This window comes from Lepus europaeus, chromosome 9 (assembly GCF_033115175.1).
Source record: "Lepus europaeus isolate LE1 chromosome 9, mLepTim1.pri, whole genome shotgun sequence".
Classification (NCBI taxonomy): domain Eukaryota; kingdom Metazoa; phylum Chordata; class Mammalia; order Lagomorpha; family Leporidae; genus Lepus; species Lepus europaeus.
In genome coordinates, this window is record NC_084835.1 from 30,808,546 (window position 1) to 30,827,465 (window position 18,920).

Consider the following 18,920-nt stretch of genomic DNA (forward strand, 5'->3'; position numbering starts at 1 on the left):
TAGCCCAAGAAAGGCAACATCATGTACATTCCAGCTGAGACACAGGTGCTGCCTTAACACACAGTCCTCTATGGCTAAATCCATGGAACATGCACCCAGTAGCTGCAGACAAAGGGTTTATTTCACTAGGGCCATCAGATCTCAGGTCTCTGATCCTAAAGTGAAATGCAAGGGAAAAAAAAAAAAGGAAAACCTTCCAAATCAGAGCAAGAAAATCTGTGCCCCACCCCCACCCCCGTTCAACCTATGCTGAACCCAGCCATTGCAACAGAACCAGGAATGGGCCGATTTTGCAATCAGGCATGGGGGAGGGAGTCCTTTCTGAACCATCCTACTATCTGTAACAGTATCTCACTCCCGCCTCCAACCTTAGCCTTCCCCCTTTCTTTTCAGCAACTTCAAGCAGTATCTTTCTCACCCAGCCCCCAACTGTGATGGTTAAGTATGTCTCACTTTGGTTAGACCACAGTGACTGGACACTTGGTCAAGCATTATTCTAGAGATTTTGGTAAAGGTGTTTTTTGGATGAGATTAACACTAAATCCATAGACGTGGTAAAGCAGATTATACTCCACAGTGTGGGTGGGTTTCACTCAATCAGTGACTGCCTGAGCAAGGAGAATTTCTGCTAGTGACAGCCTTTGACCTTGAGCTACAGCTCTTCCGTGGGTCTGTAGCCTGCCTGCCTACCTTGCAGACTTTGGATTCACCAGGCCTCCATAATTACATAAGCCAATAGCTTAAAATAAATTTCTTAGTAAAGAGGTAGATGGAAAAAGATATCTTATACATCACCAAACCCTAACATTCCCCCCCCACCAAAACAAGTGATTTCCCATTAGAAATAATCTTTAAGGACCTGTCTTGCATGAAATTTCAAGTCATCAGATAGAGGCAGATTAACAACAACAAACCCTTGAGACCAGCACTATGCTATAGTGGGTTAAGCCACCACCTACAATGCCAGCATCCCTTACTTGTGTCAGTTCATGTCCTGACTGCTCTACTTCTGATCCAGCTCCCTGCTAATGTGCCTGGGAAAGCAGCACAGGATGGCCCAAGTCCTTGGGCCCCAGCACCCATGCAGGAGACCCAGAGGAAGCTCCAAGCTCCTGGCTTCACACCAGCTCAGTTCCCAAATGTGGCCATTTGGGGAGTAAATCAGCAAATGGAAGACCTCTCTCTCTTTCTGTCACTACCTCTCTCTATAAGTGTGTCTTTTAAATTTTTAAAAAAACAGTCCATGATGTAAATTTAGGTTACATACCTATCTCCTTTAGCAATTAAGAAATAGGAAATGGGAGACTACACTGTGGCATAGTGGGTAAATTCACTGCCTGTGGTGCTGGCATCCCATAAGGGTGCTGGTTCGGGTCCTGTCTGCTCTTCTCCCAATTCAGCTCCCTGCTAATGTGCCTAGAAAAGCAGTGAAGAATGGCCTTAGTGCTTGGGCCCTGGCACCCACATGGGAGACCTGGAAGCAGTTCACCACTCCTGACTTTGGACTGGCTCAGCTCTGGCCATTGTGGCCATTTGGGGAGTGAACTAGCAGACAGAAGACCTTTCTATCTCTCCCTCTCCCTGTCAGTAACAATACCTCTCAAGTAAATAAATAAAATCTTTTCTTAAAAAGTAGCATATTGGAGCTGGTGCTGTGGCAGAGCAGGTGGGGCCGTCGCCTACAGTGCGGGCATCCCATATGGGTGCCGGTTCAAGACCTGGCTGCCCCACTTCTGGTCCAGCTCTCTGCTGTGGCCTGGGAATGCAGTGGAAGATGGCCCAGGTCTGTGGGCCCCCACACGTACATGGGAGACCAGGAGGAAGCTCCTGGCTCCTGGCTTCAGATCAGCACAGCTCCAGCCGGTGAGGCCAACTGGGGAGTGAACCAGAGGATCGAAGACCTCTCTCTCTCTATTGCTCTGCTTCTCCTTCTCTCTGTGTAATTCTGCCTTTCAAAAAAATAAATAAATCTTTAAAAAAAAAAAAGTACCATGTTAATTTTCTTTATAAGCATTTGCTGTCACACAAAAATAAAGCTATTAACACCTGTATGTAACTCCTGTATGTAACTCCTGCCATGTTGTTTAAGAGCGCCTGCATATCCCAAAATTGACTAGCCAACTTTCTCCTCCTGAACAGGACTCAGGCAGTTGTTTAAATATGTTCTGACTCACATTGGCCAAAGATGAGCAAGGCCCTGCCCAGCTCGGAACACACAACATGTGACTGATTGGTTAAGAAAGCCACTTGAGTTTGCAAGACTGCACAGAGCATGTGTAAAATTAAAATCATACTGGAGAGACTCAGCCTTCCTGGGCCCCTTGGGAGATGTGTCATCGAGAGAGAGGTTACACAAGGTCAGCTAAGCTGCACCTTCTGAGCCCAGGCAGGAGCCAAAGTGCTAAAGCTCAGCTCTGTAACATGCTTCCTTGTTTTGGGGTTGGGTTATATCATTGTGTTTTTCCCCTAACTTTCCATGTGCTCGCGCATGCTCAGATACCCCTCACTAAAGGATGGAAACAAAATCCCAAATGAAGTGCTTGTGTTAACAGTTTCAGAAAAAAGAATCTATAAAATCAAAGCCTCTTAGATTTTGAAGATCTCAAAACAATTTCTACTGCATGTAACCCTTCCCCTTTCAAAAACAAACTAAAAATTCAACCCCAATGGATCTGTTTTAAAATTGCTTTTTGGATCTGCTGTGGCCAGGGAGTGCAGTGGAGGATGGCCCAAGTGTTTGGGCTCTGCACCCCATGGGAGACCAGGATAAGCACCTGGCTCCTGCCATCGGAACAGCGCGGTGCGCCGGCCGCAGCGCGCTACCGCGGCGGCCATTGGAGGGTGAACCAATGGCAAAAGGAAGACCTTTCTCTCTCTCTCTCACTGTCCACTCTGCCTGTCAAAAAAAAAAAAATTGCTTTTTGGAAACAGCAGCAGTAACAAGCAATCTCTCTCTCTCTCTCTCTCTCACTCTCTTACACACACACTCTCTCTTTCTCTCTCTCTCTCTCTCTCTCTCTCTCACACACACACACACACACACACACACACATTTCTGCTTAAAACAGCAGCTCTTTTGGCGGGAGTTTGGTGTAGTGGTTAAGACACCACTAGGACACCCGTGTCCCATATCAGGATGGCTGCATTCCAATCCTGGCCAGGCTCCCAATTCCAGCTTCCTGCCGCTGTACAACCTGGGAGGCAGCAGGCAAAGACTCAGTACTTGGGCCCCTGCCACCCAAATGGGAGACCTGGGTTGAGTTCCTGGCTTTCGCCTGGCTCAATCCCAGCTGGTTCAGGCACTGGAGGGCAAACCAGTGGATGGAAGATCTCTCTCTCTCTCTCTCTCTCTCTCTCTCTCCCTCCCTCCCTCCCTCTCTCTCCTTCCCTCTCTCTCTCTGCCTTTCAAATAAAGGAAAAAAAGAAAACAAAGAGCTCTTTATAACTAAAACAGGAGCTCTTCACCCCAGCTGAGAGTAAGCCGCGCAGGAGTGAGCTTGAGGTTTCCCAAGCTGTTCACTGTTTGGAAAACAAAGCTCCCAGAGACACAAATGCAGACGCTTTGCTTGTTATTTCTTCTGCCCTGACAATAAGATCTCAGATTCATGCCAAAGCACCGCATCTGGAACATATAAGTGCATGTAGGGTGGAAACGAAACTTCTGATGTGTGAAGCTATTGCTTTCTTATTTTTATTCCATTCTTCAAACTCTGATGCCAATGAATTGGGGCAGAGGCAATAAGTACTTTGGGGGCAGAATGCTTCGCCCAGATGAAATCCTACCTCTGCACCCAAGAGGTTAAGCCAGGGCTCACACCAACATGCCCACTACTGAGTCGTGCTCCAGGGCTGGGGCCCCAGTTCTCACCACACTTCTCAGGGCGTGGAGATGGGGACTTAGGACTTCCCATCCCACCCTTCACACAAAGGGAAGCCAGGTGGCCACCAGTGTGACCAGTGCCAGATGCATCCCACTGCATCAATTCAGGAATTCAATATTTTCTATGAGGTCTCCAGCCTTGAATCAGACACTACACTGCACTGTGTCACTTTCTCCAGCAAGGAAAGTGGCATGTCCCTGGATTCAGTCTGTGAGGCTTGAGGAAGCGGCCTCTGAGGGTCTACCCAACAAACTCACGGACTACAGGAGCTGAGCGATGCACCAGTAACAAGGACTACAGCAGGTCCAGACCGCATGCTGTCAAGAGGGCAAAACTCCCTCCGTGATCTAAATAGTCAACAATTCCTACCCAAATCTCAGCTGCCCTTTAGACAAGCTGACCCTAGAATTCATACAGGGACCCAGAACAGTCGAAAAACCTTCAAAAGGAAGGACAGAGTTGGAGGACTCATACTTCCTTATTCCAAAACCGACCACAAAGCTACACTGGTCAAGACTGTACAGATAGCAGTACTAGCATAATGAGAGGCATATTAATAAAGTTGAGAGGAGGGCCGGCGCCATGGCTCAACAGGCTAATCCTCTGCCTTGAAGCGCCGGCACACCAGGTTCTAGTCCCGGTCGGGGCACCGGATTCTGTCCCGGTTGCCCCTCTTCCAGGCCAGCTCTCTGCTATGGCCCGGGAGTGCAGTAGAGGATGGCCCAAATGCTTGGGCCCTGCACCCCATGGGAGACCAGGAGAAGCACCTGGTTCCTGCCTTAGGATCAGCGCGGTGCGCCGGCAGCAGCGCGCTGGCCGTGGCGGCCATTGGCGGGTGAACCAATGGCAAAAGGAAGACCTTTCTCTCTGTCTCTCTCCCACTGTCCACTCTGCCTGTCAAAAAAATAAATAAATAAATAAAGTTGAGAGGGAAGAAATAAACAATTTATGGTCAACCGGTTTTTGACAAGGCATCAAGACGTTTAAATAGGACAGAATAATTTTTCCAACAAATGGTGCTAGGACAATAGGATATCCACATGCAAAAAGGAATCCGGGTGAACCCTCCCCCTGCCTCTGTTTCCTATAAAAAATTAACTCAGAATGGGGACAGGCATTTGGCCTAATGACTAAGGAGCCAGTTAGTTTGCCCCTATCCCAAACTGGAGTGCTGGGCTCGAGTCCTAGGTCTGCTCCCAATTCTAGCTCCCTGCTAATTCGTACCCTGGAAGAGGCAGGAGGTGGTAGCTCAGGTGGCTGGGTCCCTGTCACCCACAAGTGAGACCTGGGCTGGGTATCCACCCCTGACTTTGGTCTGGCCTAGCCCTAGTCATGGCAGGCATTTGACGAGTGAGCCAGCAGATCAGAGTCTTCCCCCCAAAGGAAAGAGATGAGTTATTTAAAAATTAAAATCCACACGTTTAGGCCGGCGCCGCGGCTCACTAGGCTAATCCTCCGCCTTGCGGCGCCGGCACACCCGGTTCTAGTCCCGGTCAGGGCACCGATCCTGTCCCGGTTGCCCCTCTTCCAGGCCAGCTCTCTGCTGTGGCCAGGGAGTACAGTGGAGGATGGCCCAAGTGCTTGGGCCCTGCACCCCATGGGAGACCAGGAGAAGCACCTGGCTCCTGCCATCGGATCAGCGCGGTGTGCTGGCCGCAGCGCGCCAGCCGCGGCGGCCATTGGAGGGTGAACCAACGGCAAAAGGAAGACCTTTCTCTCTGTCTCTCTCTTTCACTATCCACTCTGCCTGTTAAAAAAAAAATCCACACGTTTAAAGAAAAAATGCTTATGGAAAATGCTGATTATGAAAATGTTATGCATGGATTTCAAAACGTTTTACACTAACACAAACATTTTAATTTCATATCCCGTGAATTTTCAGAAGTATGCTTACAGACAGATAAATCAATCTTAGACATAAGAAGAAAAAAATTAGTTGGTGAGCAGCACATACACAATGAGCAGGTGTACCCACCTGTATGTAAAATCCTAAGAAATGCATGTCTGGCAAATCATAAACATTCTCTTGGGAGGCAAGTGGGGCATAGGGGAGGTAAGGTTTCATGTTTTACTTCACAACTTGTGGCTTGTTTGCATTTGTGTATAAGAAGAATGTAGTCAGGGTTTCTTGTGCCAAACAGCGTGTGTTTATCCAGCCCAAAGGGAAGACAACAGGGAGAAGGCCACAGAGCTCCAAGGGCAGAGGGGAAAGCTCTCCCAGGAGATACAAGCAAAACACCATGCCAAGTGGTGAGACCAGCGGGTACAGGGCATGTGAGTGGAGAAGGCTCTGGGCTATGTGGGAGATGTTGGGGTGGGCTCTGTCCGAGCACCCCACCTGTGGCTGGAGATAAAGCTGAACAGTGCCCTAGACAGTGTCAGGTGCCCCTTAGGGACCAGGGACATGCTCCGTGCTCCAACTCCAGGTAAGTGTTCCAACCTCTCATTCTGGAACATCCTGGTTCTGACTTGGCCCCCTTGTGTAGTTCTGCCCAAACTTGCAGGTCCACCCTAGAAAAGCCAAGAGACACCTGGGGAATGAAGGCAGTGATTTGTTCCGTGGCCACCCAGAGGCTCTGGGGCATCCATCCAACACCCCATAAATCCTCCTGGTGCACCGGCACTCTGCCAGGGTCCAGGTGTTCAGCCAGGAGCGGCTTCTGCCCTCCAAAAGCTGGAACACAGGATGTGCACCAAAGGGAGGCCGAGAAGAAATATTTGGAAACAGACCACTCTCCTGACATCAGTGCTTCCCAAATAAACCTGGGAAGATCCTTCTCCCCTCCAATTCTCGTGACATGGTTGGATGCAGTTGTCAGAAAGTTATTCCCACTCCATTCCCCAATTTCCCGGAGTATGCCCCAGAATGGTGGCAGAGGCCTCAAGAGTTTCTGGGTACAGAGCCCAGCAGCACAGGGGGCTGACTTTCAAGTCCACAGGAATTCACTAGAGGCTGCTGAGTTCCCTCTCTATGGTATTCTCAGACAGACACCTGCACACGTGGAGCAACAGCTACAGCGTTGAGAGCAGGAAGCATGCACCTCCTGGTCCCCGATCCTGCTGATTGTCATCGCTTCAGTTTTCCCAACAAGCCCAGCTCAGTGACTACTTGCCGTCCAGGTGACGAGACAGATAGAATCAAATAACACAAAATAGGAAGGCATCCCTGGCTGGGGCAGGAGGGGCGAGCAAGTCTTGCTCTGTGCAGGGTTAGACTCCAGCAGTGCCCCAGGTTCTGCTCATTTCACAGGGGTGGTTTCAGACAATGTCCTTGCTCCAGGTGAGCCTTCTGGTCGACCATCAGAGCACACAATGAATGCCAAGATCTTTTTCCAGCTGGCCCTGTCATGACCTGGAGGTAGAGAGGACAGTTCTGCCCACACTGTCGCCTCCACTCCTCCTCCCCCCATGACAAAGTCCATGTCCGAGGCTCGGGAGCTCACCAACAACAATGGAGATTCTGGTCTTCCTCTGGACATCCACGTGGCAGCTCTCTGGTTCTTCTGGGTTTCTGCTCAGATGCCACCTTCTCAGGGAGATCTTGGCTGGCCCAAGCCAGCTCTGCCCCCATCCAACCCCCCTGGCTCCCTGTCTCAGCTCCACTCTCATGACCCTGATCACTCCCAACATCAGATTCTAGATGGGCCTGTCTGCTGTCCATCCGCCACAGGACGTAAACTCCATGAGCTAGGACACTGCCAGTTTACTTGATGGCTGCAAGGTCAGCACCAGGGCAGTGCCTGGCACACAACTGCTTTTCCTGCCCTTCCTCCATAAATGTTTCTGAGTCAATGAGCTAAGTGGCTGAGGCACACAGGTAGACGTGACCTCCGTGACAAACAGCCATTCCTGGTCGTTTTTATTTCCCTAAGGAAAAAATTGCAGGGGCAGGCATTTTTCTCAGCAGTTAAGTCACTGCTTGAGTTGTCACTTAGGATGTCTGAGGCTCAGAGCACCCTGTTTGAGTCCTTGCTCCTCTGCTTCCAACCCAGCTTCCTGGGAATGTACACCCAGGTCGGTAGCAGGTGATGGCTCAGGTACCCCGGGTCCCTGCCACCTACAATTGAGTTCTGGGCTCCTGGCTTTGGCCTGGCCTAGCTCTGCCTGTTGCAGGCATTTGGGGAATGAACCACAGAATGGACCATCTCTCTTCTTTCTGTCTGTCTCAGTCTTTCTCTGACTTTAAAAAAAAAAAAGAAAGAAAGAAAAAACATGAACTCATTTCCATATCTGAATGACAATTTTTACCAAAGTGAAGAAGAAGCAAAACTTCTCACCAGAAGTCCACCAGTGGATCCCAATGCACTTGCCACACCAGTAATCTCCTACAAAGAGGCATGAACTGACTCAAGATGATACGAATTGGAGGATATCTACACCAACCATTATGAACACAGACATAAGGATTGAATTTTTCAAAACACAGCTAGGGCCACAATTAATAAATTAATTATGGAATGATTCAGAAAAATCCAGGAGACAACAAAAGAATGAAGTATACAGTCCCAGGGGCCAGTGCATTGGTGTAGTAGTCTAAGCCTCCTCCAGGGGCACAAGCATCCCATATGGGCGCCGGTTCTTGTCCAGGCTGCTCCTCTTCCAACCCAGCTCCCTGCTAATGGCCTGGGAAGGCAATGGAAGATGGCCCAAGTGCTTGGGAGACCCAGAAGAAGCTCCTTGCTCCTGGCCTCATATCAGCCCAGCTCTGGCCATTGCAGACATTTGGGGAGTGAACCAGTGGATAGAAGATCTCTCTATCTCTCCCTCTGTCTATAACTCTGCTTCTCAAATCAATCAATCAATCTTCAAAAACAATAATAAATGCACAATTCCCCACACTCATTCCCAGTGCAGTCACAGGGGCCTGAACAACCAGAACTTGACCTGGAAGGTACCTAAATCATGGCAACGGCTTTTGGCTTGATGACTCTGCCTCAGCCGAAGAGGTGGTGACAATGACTTAGAATCACTCTGAGTTCTGGTAAGGGGCTCAGGAACCTTGGTGAGGGCAGAGAAGCAGGGCCAGTCCTCTGGGATGGATACAGATAAAGGACAGATGGTCAGGATGTACTACAGAAGGACCAGAGTGGTGGCACGCAGAAGCCTGGGGACCACATCCGGTCTGCATTGGGGGGCTCAGGGACTTTGGTTCTCTGCCCCCACATCCTTCCTCCAACAGAGCGGGCTGTATCCGGAGGTGATGAGCTCCTGGTCACTAGAGGACAAACACTCAGGAAGAGACACTACAGACATGACCTTAACGATCACTTTCGGCTCCGAGCTCCTGAAGGCCAGTTCTTTTACACTTCACTACTCTTAACCACCATCCAGCCTCACCTCATGTCCCTCGTTGGGTGTGCCTCCACTCTGACACTCAGGAACATTTACTGAGCATCTATTATGTGCCAGGGTTCAGCAGAGAACAAGGCAATACCTTTGCCCTCTTGGATCCCACATTCTCCTGGGTGGATGCAGACAATAAGACCTTAAACGTATACGTGAATAAGACCGCTTCAGGTAAGCTCCATGAATAAAACATAATGGGAGAACATGGCACAAACCGGGTGGGGAGCTGCGATGGACAGAGGGCCAGAAAAACGGTCACTGTCACTACAGAAGACACACCTGAGTTGAAGGGCAAGCGTGAGCCAGACACAGGAAGAAGCGATGGAAGACTGGACTCAGCAGCAGGACCAGCAGGTGCAAAGGACTTAAGAAGTCACCTAACAACCATGAACTATATCCTACCCTGAAGGCCACACCACAGGCCAACTGGCTGGAACCCCATGGCCTGCCTTCTCCGTTCCCCCACTGATCTCTTCCTCAGCAATTTTTCAAGGCAAGGCAGACCAGAATGTTCCATGAGAAGGTAGTGCTCTGAGCAACGACACAAAAGAACACAGATGCACCCCTAGCTCCACTCCCTAAGATGCAGACCTGCCTGCCCTGGACAGGAGTGAGAACCTGCACCTCCGGCCAGAACATAACAGTCCATTCTGGGGGTGGGGTGGGGGTTGGGGGGTACAGGAATTTCAGAGAACACAATGAAAGGCGAACTTCTGGGGAAATAGACACGTGTTTAGGGAGGTTCCCAGGGCCCAAGATTCAGCATTCCTATATGTGCAGTGCAAGAAAAGGAAGCTAAACTGTCAAGAAGAGCCTAAATGTGTGCAACCCACGGAGACTCCACTGAGCGAAGGGACAATCTGCCAGGGATGACAGAACCGAGGAGAAGGTGGCCACGATCAGGCCCCAGGGCCCTAAACAGACTCCTGCACCCAGAGACAGCAGGCCACCAGCCTGTCATGGGGCCCAAGGGCTGAAGGAATCCAAGTGACACCTCACCCACTCTCTCCTCACACCACCCCTGATGTGCGAATATCCAGCAATGGCCCAGAGCTCCCAGAAAGGATCCAAGACCCTTGCTTTCCAGCAGTGGTCTTGACAAAGGTCATTCTGAATCCCAGATTCTGATACACACTTTGCCCAAGGCTGGGAGCCATGGAGGTACTGGAAAAGCCAGGAATGTGCAGGCACAGTTCATCAGATACCAGCACAAAATAAACACGTGAGGGACCAGCACTGTGGTGGAGCTGTTTAAGCCACAGCCTGCAACCCTGGGATCCCATTTGGGCGCCAGTTTGAATCTCAGCTGCTCCATTTCTGATCCAACTCCCTGCTAATGCACCTGGGAAAGCAGCGGAGGATGGCCCAAGTCCTTGGGCCCCTGCATCCATGTGAGAGACCTGAAAGAAGCTCCTGGCTTTGGCCTGGCCTTGCTCTGGCTGTTGGGGCCATTTGGGGAGTGAATCAACAGACAAAAGATCTCTGTCTCTCCTTCTCTCTGTAGGTCTGCCTTCCAAGTGAATAGATAAATCTTACATTAAAAAAAAAAAAACACAATAATCACATTGGTGGGGAGCAGAGATTTGGCAGACCAGTTAGAACTCTGTTTGGGACTCCCTGCTACTCTACCTGGATCCAACATCCTGCTAATGCACACACTGGGAGGCAGTAGATAATGGCTCAAGTACTTGGTTCCCTGCCACTCACACGGAGACCTAGAATGAGTTCCTGGCTCCTGGCATTAGCCTTATCCAGCCCAAGCTATTGCAGGCAGCTGAGAAGTCAACCAATGGATAGAAGATCAGTGGATCTTGATCTCTGTGTGTGTGTGTCTGCCAATCTCTTCTTTCTTTCTTTTTTTTTTTTTTTTAATTTGGCATGTAAAGTTATAGACAGTGAGAGAGAGAGAGACAGAGAGAAAGGTCTTCCTTCCGTTGGTTCACCCCCCAAATGGCCACTACTGCCGGCACTGCGCTGATCCGAAGCCAGGAGCCAGGTGCCTCCTCCTGGTCTCCCATGCGGGTGCAGAGGCCCAAGCACTTGGGCCATCCTCCACTGCCCTCCCGGGCCACAGCAGAGAGCTGGACTGGAAGAGGAGCAACCAGGACTAGAACACGGCGCCCATATGGGATGCCGGCACCGCAGGCGGAGAATTAACCAAGTAAGCCATGGCACCGGCCCCATCTTCTCTCCCTTTCAAATTGATTAATTAAAATATAAATCTCACAAGGGGCCGACACTGTGGTGTAGGTTAAGCCTCTGCCTGCAGTGCCAGCACCCCAAATAGGCACCTGTTCATGTCCCTACTGCTACTCTTTCAACCCAGCTCCCTGACAATGTGCCTGGGAAAGCAGTGGAAAATGGCCCAAGTGCTTGGGCCTCTGCACCCACATGGGAGACCCGGAAGAAGTTCATGGCTCCTCGCTTCGGATTGGCCCAGCTCCGGCCATTGTGGCCATTTGTAGAGTGAACCAGCAGACAGAAAACCTCTCTGTCTCTCCCTCTCTTTGTAACTCCACCTCTCAAATAAACAAATCTTTGAAAAACATTTGTGTAATCACACAAGCAACTAACAGGTAGAATTTACCTAATACAGTCACCACTTAAAAAAAAAAAAAAAAAAACACTCTAAGCAAACCTTTAAGGTTTGTAGTACCAGAGTCTTCAGAAAGTTCATGGGAAATGCGTTCTGTGAAAAACTATGCATGAGTGTCTTTTTTTTTTTTCTTTGCACCAAGATAAACTTATCTTTTAATTCCATTTTTTTATGAGGTTTTTTTACAAACCCTCCTTTTAAATATCACCCTTGTTTTACAGAGGAGGACATGGAGCCAGGCACAGGTGAAGTTACCCGCCCAAGACTACGAAGCTCAGACACAGGCAGAGCAAGGCGCTCCGCTCCCACGCCCCAGGGAAGAAATTGGTTGCACCTGGGTAGTGCAGGGAACGCTTACACCTAAGTTTCTGCCGGTGTTTTCGGGACAGCCACAGCCTTGCCCCGGGCTGGCAGCAAGGCTGGACCAGGCAGTAAGTGGAGCAGCCCGGACCTCTAGGAACACGCAGTTCTGTCTCCGCGCACGTTCACACGCACCATGAAGCCGCCGACAGCGCGAGCAGCTCTCCAGCTGGGCGAAGCCCGGGGGAACTCATTTCCACCCCACAAGAAAACGCTCACCTTAACCCCTCGGCGTCCGCCTCCTAGCTCAGAATCGGCGGGCCCCGCCGTTTAAAAGATGCAGCAGCCGCCAGCACCAGGACCCCGGCAGGGAACGCGCAGAGCCCGGCTCCCCTCGACGCAAAGCCACCAGCGGCGCCCGTGACCTGCCCGTGCCCCGCCGGGCTGCAGCACAAAGTGAAGGGAAAGGGGCGCGCCCCCGGACAGGTGGCGCCTCCCGCCCCGGAAGTGGCTCCGGGAGCTACTCGACGACCCAAGTCCGCGTCTTCAGCAGCAGCGCCGCGGCCAAGGCTGGCGCTGGCACTGCCCACCTGCGCCGCGCCCAGAGCGCCCCCGTGCGATCCGCGGGCCCCGGGCCAGGAAGCGCACAGGGCCCACTGCCCGCACCGCGACCCGGAGGGAGGGAACGGGGAGGTGGAGGCGGGAGTCCAGCCCGGACCGGCAGATCCAGCCGGGGACAGCGTCCTACAGCGGAGTAGTCCGGCCCGCCAGGGTCTGACGGGGGCGAGGGTCCCGGCCCGCCGCCCGCACTCACCTCGGTGCCCGCGCGGCTTCGCCCGGCCGGCTGCAGAGCGCTCCACGGCGGCCGCGGCAGGGACGGCTGCTGCGGGGGCGGCTCCCCGTGGCGGGGCGGGGCGGCTGGGCGGCCACGTGGGCGGGAGGCGGGCCGGAGACCCCCCGGGGGCGCCCACGCCCGGTGGCGCGGGACCTCAACCGCGGCCACGCTCCGCGCTTGGTTCCCCACACCCTGCTGGGGTCTCTGGACTCCGGTGGAGAGATTTTACCGGCTCGGAGGAGTGCGCAGCCTGGTCCCTGCTCCCACGGAACCCCCGGGGATGGTTGAGGGGACAGGATCTGAGCAGACTGGGGCGACTGTCCCGACAGAGGTGGCAGGGGCTGCCCAAGCGGGTCAGGGCCAGCAGCGGCCTAGGTCCCCCGTGGGGAAATACACGTGCGAACCTAAAGTATTTTCTGTGTTCCTTCATTCATGCAATAGACACAAGCCCACAGTCCCCAGGACCTGCTATAAACAGGATTAAAGAATGCCCTAGATGTATAGGTATTACCAGATTCTTGGAAAAGCATAACTCTTGGAGCTTAAAATAAATAAATAAATCATTGCTTCCGTGGGCTTGCTGTGCATTTCAGGGGCTGGATTGAATTTAATGTTCAAAACAGCCCTAGGACATGGTCCCATCCCATGTGGACCTGCATCTCAGATGCAGAAGCTGAAGCTGGGGGAGGTTAAGTCAGCCCCCGGGTCAGAGGTCACAGCTGGACTCCTGTTCACCAAGCATCATCACCCCAAGGTGCTAAGGCTCTTGCCTGGGCACTCAGGTCTGCTGCAGGCCCAGGGCTCTGGGGGACCTCCTCCCGCTGTCTCCATGGGGTGAGTTCTAACAGCCCCCCACATACCGAGGCGTGGGGGTGGGTGTAGATGTTACAGTCCCGGTACTAAAGACCGGCAGGAGGTTTGGACCAGCACGAAGTGTCCCACACCGCTCCAGCTGGACTGGAACTGTCTTCGCGGGGACCCCTGCCTCCTGCTCCAAGTGCTCTGCCTCATCGCCGGTGGCCTCGGCCTGGCCAGTCGCCTGCCTTTGGGGCCAGAAATCAAGCAAACCAACTTTCATTCCAACAGCTGCAGCTCCATTCCACTACAGCTTCGAGGGGCGCCTTGACCCTGGGCCGGTGCCTCCTGACCTGTCTGTTTCCTGTTCAGGGAACACGGGCTCTGTGCAGTTCTCCATTTCCAAGGGCAAACCCTAGGCACAGACGCCCTAGTCCTCAGCCTTTTCCCCAGGAGCCCCTTGCGTTATCGCCCCTCCTCCACACCGGGGAAGGGCCCAAGTGCCAGCAACTGTGCTTGTTAGGGAATTCAGGTGTATCGAGGAGAAAGCAGAAGGTTCAGGCAGAGGCATGATGTGGGCAGCTGTGGTTTGAAAACATCACACTGCTGACTGCACAAGGCATGGATGCAGTGGGTGAGTCTCCTGTACACAGCCAAAGGCAACGTGCCTTTTTTATTATTGCTAAAGGCAAACTCCTTGACTTCCTCTCTTTCGTAATCCAGGTTTCCAGAAGCCAGAACACATCTGCAAGTAGGATACGCAGACTAGCAATGCATCATTTGTATTGCACTAGGGTTTCTCTGTGCAGCTGCTCACCCCTCCCCATGCCACATGTGGCCCTGAGGCTGGCTTGGCAGAGGGGAGGAGGACTGGGTTTCTGGACTCAGGCTGAGAGTCTACTGGGGGAAAGAGACTCAACAAGGGCCTTTGGTAGGGATGGCAAAGGGGACAGGTGGGAAACATGGGTGACTCCACATTTGGAAACCAGTGAAGAGGCCCAAAGTCACCCATGTTCAGCCAGCTTTTCTCCTGCCAGAGGACTGAGGTGCTGGATCTACTGTCTGGGCCTATGCAATGTTCTGCAAGTTGCTGATAAAAGGCTTCCTTGAAAGTAAGTCCTTTCTGCTCATATAACCTGGGCTAGAGGGAAACCTGAGCAGCAAGGCTGAGCAGTGGATAGACACAGAGAGAGGCTGTGCGCTAAGAAATACCTGGCTTCAAGCCTAACTTGAGTCCTATCCTGGAGGTGGGATGCTACCTGGACTCTTAAATCCTGTTGGCAGGTGAGGTGAGCTCAGGCAATGGCATGGCACTTGGTCAATAGTAGGCACCCAACACACAAGCGTGATTTGGATTTAACCCATGTCACAAACCAACCCCATGTCTCCAGAATCTGTTCACCAGTCTGCAGACAGGGTCCATAGGATGACTCTCACAATAACACCAGCCACAGCGGGGGGGTGGGGGGTGGGGTGGGAATGAAGGGTTCTTTAAAAACTCAAGGAAGAAGTCAGTGTTTGGTACAATGGTTAAGATGCCACTAAGGATGCCCACATCCCACATCAGAGTTCCTGGCCTTGAGTCCTGGTTCTGCTTCCCATTCCAGCTTCCTGCTAATGTACACCCTGGGAGGTTCATGCCTGATTGGGAGGTTCATGACCCAGATTGAGTTCCTGGCTTCTGGTTTCAGCCTGGCCCAACCTCAGCTGTTGTGGGCATTTGGGGAGTGAACCAGTGGGTGTAGGGTCTCTGTCTCTGTCTCTCTCTCTCTGCCTTTCAAATAAATATATAATTTTTTAAAGTTGGGGAAAATGGAATTATACATTTCTGTTTGTGCAAAAATATTTTAAATTCATGCATAGTTTTTCTGTAATAAGCATTTTCCATGAACTTTGTGAAGGTTCTTGCATGTGGGACAGCCCAGTCTTTCTCCACCCTATGAATCATGGTAAATGGATAAAGCCTTACCCCAGTTTGGAGAGAACGGAGGAGATGCCATTTTGTCCTCCAGGAAACCTCTCAGCATCTACCACTGCCTTTGCTTGTCTCGATGACAGCTGGGACATCGATGGGGATGAGCACTTACCAGGCCATCCCCTCTGCCTGCTTGATGCTCACACACGATGAGCGTGCATCTCTGTCCCCGCCTGACAGAGGAGGACATTGAGAACCAGGGAGCCGAGGTGGTGACTTGCCCCAGTGACCGCTCAGAGGGAGGGTGGGGACCCAAGCTGGCTGATGCGTAGAATCCAAGCCCTAGCCAGGTGGAAGGGCCCTCCCCAGGGTGCAGCCTGCCCTCAAGGAGAGGCCATTGCAGTGGGCTGGAGATCTGTCACATAATCACATGAGCTGAAATCAGGGCTCCTGACGACAGGACAAGACCTAGAGGAGGGGTGGGCAGCAGTCAGGGAAGATTTTACTGCAAAATAGGCCAGAGGCAGACAGAGAGATTCAGGCACGAGAAAGACCATATGCAAAGCCCCCAGGGCAGGCATATATCCCTGAGTGAGGACTCTCAAAAAAGTCTGGTTTGCTTGGAGAGAAGACATGGACACAGGGGGGAGAGGTTGGCTAGAGCTTGGTAGGAGCTCTGGTGTTCACCTCCAGGGATATTGCTGGTCCCCAGCAGAGTGACACAGGGCCAAGTGTCGTTCAGCAGGCCCTTCCCAGCTGCCCTGCTGAATGGAGGCCTCTAGAGAGACAGAAATGCCACTTCTATCAGCCAGCCCATCAGCTCAGGGAGACATTCCGAGGGACTCCAGTGTGATTGTCCATCCTTAACCTGCTCCCAGTGATCACATCCCCACAGGCACAGGGGCTCAACCGTGTACCTAGTTCTGTGCCCGCAGTCACTCGGCCTCATCTTAACCCTGCTAGGTACGGAATTATTCTTCACTTTCCAGTTGCGGAAACCACGTCCTAAACAGGACAAGCACTTGTCCAAGGTCACATAGAGTGGGAGGCTCAGATCTATGTTCGAGATGCCACAGACCAAAGCCTCAGTTGTTGTTTTAAGATTGATTGATATATTTTTCAAAATCAGAGAGAGAGAGAGAGAGAATCTTCCAACTGCTGGTTCACTCCCCAGGTGGCTGCAATGGCAGGGCTGGGCCAAGCCAAATCCAGGAACCAGCAGCTTCCTCTGGGTCTCCCACATGGGTTCAGAGGCCCAAACACTTGGGCCACCTTCTGCTGCTTTTCCCACACAATTAGCAGGGAGCTGGATCAAAAGTGGAGCAGCCAGGACAGGAACCAGTGCCCATGGGGGATGCCAGCACTCCAGGCAGTGGCTTTACCCACTACACCACAAAGCCAGCCCCCAAAGCCTCAGTTTTGATCACAATGTTACTACTAGTAATAATTTTGTCAATAATATGCATGTACAATATCATTTTTCTTTTCTTAAAGATTTATTTGAAAGGCAATTTATTTGAAAGGCTGGGCCAGGCCAAAGCCAGGAACCCAGAACTCCATCCAGGTCTCCCATGTGAGTGGCAGGGACCCAAATATTTAAGTACTTGGGCCATCATCTGCTGCCTTCCTTGGCGTGTTAGCAGGAAGCTGGATTGGAAGCAGAGTAGCCAGGACTTGAATCGGGCACTCCGATGTAGGATGCAGTGGTCCCAAGTAGCAGCTTCACCACTATACCACAACGCCCACCCTGCCTGCCCTGTGTGTGAGATCTTTAAGTACATCTAACCTCAGTGACACAAAACGGAAGGCAGGCTCTGGCTGCACTTGCACCTAGCTGCCAGGCCTGCCCTTATCTGTCTCTGCTCCAAGTTCCCCCTGGTCTGGCCTTGCCAGTCTGCTAGGAAACATGTATGGTGTTTGTTGAAGCCAAAGCCTGCCCACTCCCTGGATACCATTAGTGGGAAAGAAAACCCTCCTTGGACAACTAGAGGACTCTGATTCCAGCTCGGCCCCTCCCACCTTCTAAAACCAGAGTATTCTCCTGACCTTGAGCTGATGGTCTGAGAAACAGGCCTTCGGCTTTGTCCACATTCGGACAGGGACATGGTCATCTGCCTGGCACAGACACCCTGTAGAAGGTCAAGAACAACGTGTGTCTGTCAGGACCAAAAGGAGACCAGGAGAGAGGGAGTCTGCTGAATGGGACATTGGCAGATCTCAATGTATGTGCTCAACTGTTATGAACCCCAGAGTTAACGTCTTAATTTTAAGAGCACTGCCTCTTCTTCAACCCCCATCCAGTCCTTCCTGAGCCACTACCAAAGCTGCCAGACCTGCACCCACCCTCTTCTCTTAGGGATAGAGAATTTAACCTAGCACCTGACACAGTGCCTGGGCCGATGTTTCTGTGCACAAGGAACCGTCTCCCTGTTATCTCCACTGGGCCCGCTCAAGACCCAAGACCTGCCTGCTCTTCCATAGGGTAATTCACAGCTACTCTTTGTCAAATGCCCAGCACTTGCCAAGAAACTCAGGTGCTTTGCAGGCCCCTTTTAATTTAATCCTTACAACAACCCTGCATGGTGGGTTGGTTTCCACCTTACCATGGAGGGCAGGGCTCGTGTGTGTGTCCTGTGTCCCCACAGCGGGGAAGAAATGCAGCAAGAACCCTGTATCACCTATGACTGTGAAAGATGCTGCCCTCCCCGTTCCAGCAAGGGGCCAGCGAGTCAGACTCACTGGTCTTGCCTCCCTGCCCCTTAATCCCAAAGACCACATTCGAATTTTGCCTCCTTGTGAAAGGCCTGGAGCTGTGTTTCTGTCCAGCCCACCCTTTCATCGCATCCCCTGCCCACCTTCTTCTTGGGCTGATGCTGCTTTTGTTCCTGAGGGTGGTGAGGACAGGTACATGGGCAGGAGGGGTAGAAAACGGACATCTCTGGGGGACCCACTAGGACCAGGTCAGCCAAGATCTGTTCTATGTCTCCTCTCTCCTCCATCTGTTTAGCTTATCCTTCTAGTTTCTCATTCAATTGAATGACAATTTACTTTTTCTAATTAAGAGGGCATCTAAAATAATAAAACCAGGAGGTTGGGCTGTGGCACAGGAGTTAAGTCACCGCTTGCAGCACCAGCATCCCATATCTGAGCGCTGGTTCCAGTCCCAGCTGCTCCAACTCTGATCCAGCCCCTGCTAATGTGCATGAGAAGGCAGAGTATTATATGGCCATCCACATGGGAGACCCAGACAGA

The 18,920-nt window shown here is 51.9% G+C and overlaps 1 protein-coding gene across 3 annotated transcripts in view; it reads right to left on the minus strand.

Annotated features, from left to right (window-relative positions):
- ARHGEF3 (Rho guanine nucleotide exchange factor 3) overlaps nt 1-12,999 on the minus strand; it is a 336,022-nt gene extending 323,023 nt beyond the window's left edge. For 2 of the 3 annotated variants that reach the window (XM_062201120.1, XM_062201117.1), the window contains exon 1: nt 12,938-12,999. The gene's annotated coding sequence lies outside the window, so the exon portion shown is untranslated. Of the gene's footprint in view, nt 1-12,402; nt 12,509-12,937 lie in introns of those variants that run through there. The other variant, XM_062201118.1, reaches the window with a different exon arrangement.
- Nucleotides 13,000-18,920: the final 5,921 nt, after the last annotated feature.